The sequence below is a fragment of the Corvus brachyrhynchos genome, unplaced genomic scaffold (genome assembly GCF_000691975.1).
Source record: "Corvus brachyrhynchos isolate BGI_N302 unplaced genomic scaffold, ASM69197v1 scaffold19, whole genome shotgun sequence".
Taxonomy (NCBI): domain Eukaryota; kingdom Metazoa; phylum Chordata; class Aves; order Passeriformes; family Corvidae; genus Corvus; species Corvus brachyrhynchos.
In genome coordinates, this window is record NW_008246061.1 from 3,448,836 (window position 1) to 3,453,423 (window position 4,588).

Sequence of the window (4,588 nt, forward strand, 5' to 3'; positions counted from 1 at the left end):
TCCCCAGACCACCTGCTGTTGCCTCCCTCCCCATCGATCATTACCCTGGGGCTCTGGGCATTGTCTGCAGAGGAGAAACCCCCACCAGCAGTGCAGAAGGAGACCTGAGCGTCTGCTGAAACACGGGACTCCTGTAATATGTGAAACACAGGACTCCTTTAACATAAGCACCTTAATATACCAACACCTTAGTATTGAAAGGAATGAGGGACTTGTCTTTACAGGCAAGCTGTGGGCCTGCTGGTAGATAAAACTAGTTCTGAGAGATAAAAGAAACAATGGGAAGGATTCCATTGATTGATGAATGGAAAGAAAGAGATTTGTCTTTACAAATAAATTATAGGTCTGCTGATAAATGGAATTGGATATTGAGAGATGAAAGAAACAATGGGAAGGACCATAAATTCCATAAGAATTAAAATAAAAGGGGGAGGGTTATACATTAGAAGGGAGTCTTAGGTATTAGGTGTTTCGGGAAGTCTGTACCTCTCAAGTACCTCAGCCAATGGGGAAAAAGAGAGGGAAATGCAGTCAGGAAATTAGGATAAAAAGGAGGCTGTGCTTTCCAAAAATTTGAGAAACCCCGGGGGAAATGCCCCATGGCCTCTCCCTTTATTTGAATAAAGTAACAGGACTCCTCTGTCTCCTTTTTGGGCATAAACCTCTGGTGTATGCGGATTAATTTTCCTGACAGTATAAAGTATAGATTAATAAAAGTTAAGTGTTAGTTGCTATGCTTAACCGCAACTGCTTCTGCAGAGCAAGCTGCTTTTGCAAGACAAGAAGCCTAGCCCTGGAAGGGGTTATGATGATAAGAGAATAGATGCTATGCCTAATGCTAACTGCTCTAGAAAAAAAACAAACCTGAATGGACTAAGATTATAAGGGAAAGGAATACAAGCTAACGTGTCTGAATAACTGCTTTTCTGAAGAACAAGGGCTTAGCCCCTGCAGGCTAAGCAACAAGGAAGAAGAAGCATGGTAACTGCTGTTTTAATGACAAATGGGAGAGCTGTCACAAAGGGTAGAAAAATGTGATTTTTACATGTAATAGAGAATTGGAACATAATCAATACACATTAGAGAGGAATATGTAGAGAGGAATAATATAGTAATAAAGTGTGTAATAGTAAAATTAAGTGTGTATTAGCAAAATAAGTGTGTGATGAATGTATTAGATAAGAATATCATGCCGTGTTTGTAACCCTAAGATAAGGAAACCACAAGTTATGTAAGACCCCAACCATTAAGACTGTAACTTTTAGATAAATGAAGAAAAAAGGGCAGATGCCAAACTTGTAGACGTATAAATAACCTCTGTAAGATGAGCATGGCAGACATGCATATGGAGGTGCTAACCCCTGCATGCTCCCCCAAGGTGCTAACCCCTGCATGATACCCCTGGCTGGGCCAATAAAGGTGTGCTTTACATTACAGTGCCTTACTGTGGAGTGGATTCCATTGAATCACTGGCCATCCCAGCACCCATCTGGGACACAATAGGAAGCTGGGGCTGTTTTTTAAAGTAGGTTTTCCACCTCTGACATCAATGCCAATTAGTTTCTTGAATGCCCCTTGTTCTTTGCACCTGAACTAGCCACCTTTGTAGTCCTGCTTGTGTCGCAAAGGCAGGGCGAGACAGAAGAGGTGGCACCAGCTCTCTGAGCAAAGAGCAGGTGGCCCATCTCTATGGCCCAGATTGCAGGTTCAGCACATGGTACAGTGGATTTGGGGCAAAGGGACACTAGCGAACAGTCACATCCAGTGCTGGTGGGTTCTCTGGCACAGCTTCCTTGGCAGGGACTGAACTGGAGGTGGCTGCAGGTGAGCCTTGGCTCTCCTGGGGGCTGGTGGTGGTGGGGGGCTGGTGGGCAGGACAGTGCTTCCCAGGGGTGGGGTGGCAGCCCTGCATACCCACGTCCTTCCAGCGGGCACAGTGCTGGTGCTGGTTTGGGGGTGTGAGAAACAAAGCCCACCCTTCTTTTTTTTTGATTTATAAATTTAATAAGGGACAATAGGGGACAAAGGTCACTTGAAGCAAACATAACACCACTGGGTGCATAGCTCATAACCAGAGGCACACCCACTTATACAAACTTCTCAGTTATATGCTTTAACATTATGCATATCAATAAACCACATAGTTTTTCTGAGAACTAATTTACATTTCCTTAGGAGGGATTAACATAGTTCCTCCCCTGATCTGCCTTTTTAGAGCATGCGTAATGTGATCATGGGGGTCTTCGGGGGTCTTCTTCAGTGAAGGCTCCAGTCTTCCTCACATCTTGAATTTCTCAACTTTGTCTTCGGAGCATGCGCAGTTATGGTGTTCCTAGGTCTTTCTAGATCCAACCAGTTTAAATTCTGTACCTTGTGGCTAAGTGGCTTCACTTTTGCCAATTTCTCATTAGTATATCCTGCTGCTCCTCTATCTAGCTATACTTGTCTATTTCTGAGATTATTCACCTGGCGAGTTTCCATTTCTTTAAGCATTAAGCGATTAGTTAACCATATACTAGCTATTACATTGTATAGAAAGTTATGATTCAGATTATATAGGTATAGAAAGTTATGATTCAGGTTATATTGGTATCTTATAACTCAAGCATCTTGTAATTTTGACCCCAGTTATAATGTTAACTAGTTAATATCTGCATAGCAAAGTTGTACTTAACATATTTGTACATAATATTTTCTAACATATTCTGATACATAATATTTCTTACATTTCACTACCCATGAAAGACAATGCTATAATAGCTGTTTATCACAGGGGTGACCCCTGAGCAGGTGTATTTGTGCCTTAAGCTGATTGAGAGCAGAGCCAGCATGCAACCCAGTCCCTGCTGTGTGCCCTGGTACGTGGTCAGGGAATAGTCTCTGCAGTGTACATGAGGAGAGCTGTCCCATGTGGATGCCAGGGCTCTCCTGGCCCAGCCAGAGCTGCTTCTGGAAGAATGCCAGTGGAGGGGATGCCCAGCACTCCTCAGGCAGGGATGTGACTGTGTCAGGATCGTCCTAATCAGAGACACCGTGTCAGAGCCCCTGGCTCTGCTCCTGCTCAGCAGCACAGGGCCACAGTACTTACACTACTGGACTCTGGACATGTTCCTGGGGATACTGGGGACTGGTCCAGCTGCACGTGGGGAAGGGGGATGAGTCAGAGTGGGATGGGACATGGCACAGAGCGCCCTGGGTGTCCCAGGTCTGCACAGCCCCTTTTCCCCGAGGGGCCACATTTGCTGGAGGTGTAGAGGTGGCATTGCAGGTGTGAAGGAAGCTCTAGGAGACCTCAGATCTGCCACAAGGGAGGCTGGGGATCGATCCTGATAGGAAAGATGAGTGCTAATGTCTTTACAAATGACTCAATGGGTGAGGGTCTTTAGGAAAAAATGGAAGTTAATGTCTCTACATCAAGCTGCAAGTTTGTTGCAGAACCCAGACAATTTGGCCCAGACAGTTTGAACTTCTGAACTTCAGGGTAATAGGAGAAATGGGTCCGCACAAGTCTATTGCAGAACCCAGACAGTCTGAACTTCCAAACTTTGGGGAAAAATGTCGATACATGTTCAAGATGGAATATGTGGTAGGCAGTTCAGGAAGGCTCTATCCTCCTAGTTCCTCAGCCAATGGGGAAGGGAAGAGGTCAACATGCAGCAAGGAGTTTAGGATAAAAGGAGGCTGCATTCTCCAAAACCAAAAGAGAAACTGCACAGGGGTATGCACCAGTGGATTCTCTTCCTTTATTCAAATAAAGTTGCAGGACTCCTCTGTGCCCTTTATGGATACTGGCTTTTCATGGCGTGGCTTTTCTGCACAATCCTCAGCTGCTACAGCACCTCCTTCTTTTCCCTTTCTGCCCCACACAGCTCCCTGCTCCAGCTCTGTTCTGGGCCAGCTGGGGTTGCCTCCCTCTGTGGCAGATCCCCACAGCCACGTGCACTGGCTGCTCCTGCTCCTGCTCCTGCTCCTGCTCCTGCTCCTGCTTCTGATGAGCGGGGAAGACTCCACTACTAGAATAAGTAGTAAAGTAGGTATGTTTATTCCAGCGCTGGGACGAATGGGGGACAGCTCCTCCAAAGTCATGCGTGCCAACAGCTGCATTCAGCTTGGTATTTATCGGGTTACAAGTTCCATATTCATTGAGTTTCCCAATACTCCTATACATATTCATTGCCTAGCTCCCGCCTAGCCTCGCTTTGTATTACAATGAGCCCAAATTCCGCGTTGTGCTTTCGCAGTGTTGTCTGGTGGTCATGGGCAGGGGTCTCCAAGATGAAATAAGAGTCTTCCTCAGATGAAATAAAGGGTCTTCCTCATCCTGAACTTTTCACCTTTCTTCCCTGTGCATGCTTTTTATGCCCCTGGGCTAAGTCCAAACTTCAAGACTGGTTTGAATTAGCTTTAGGTTAAAAACAGGATCTTTGGTCAAGATTCCTTCTCTTTATCAATAGTCTCATATCTTCTCATCCTGCTTTGGTAGGCACAGTAAGTGTTGGGCAAGCGGTATGCATTGCTTCTAACAAACCAATTCTTAGTAAATCATTTAATCTCTGCTTCCCCATCCCCCTGATTCACTCCTGCTGCT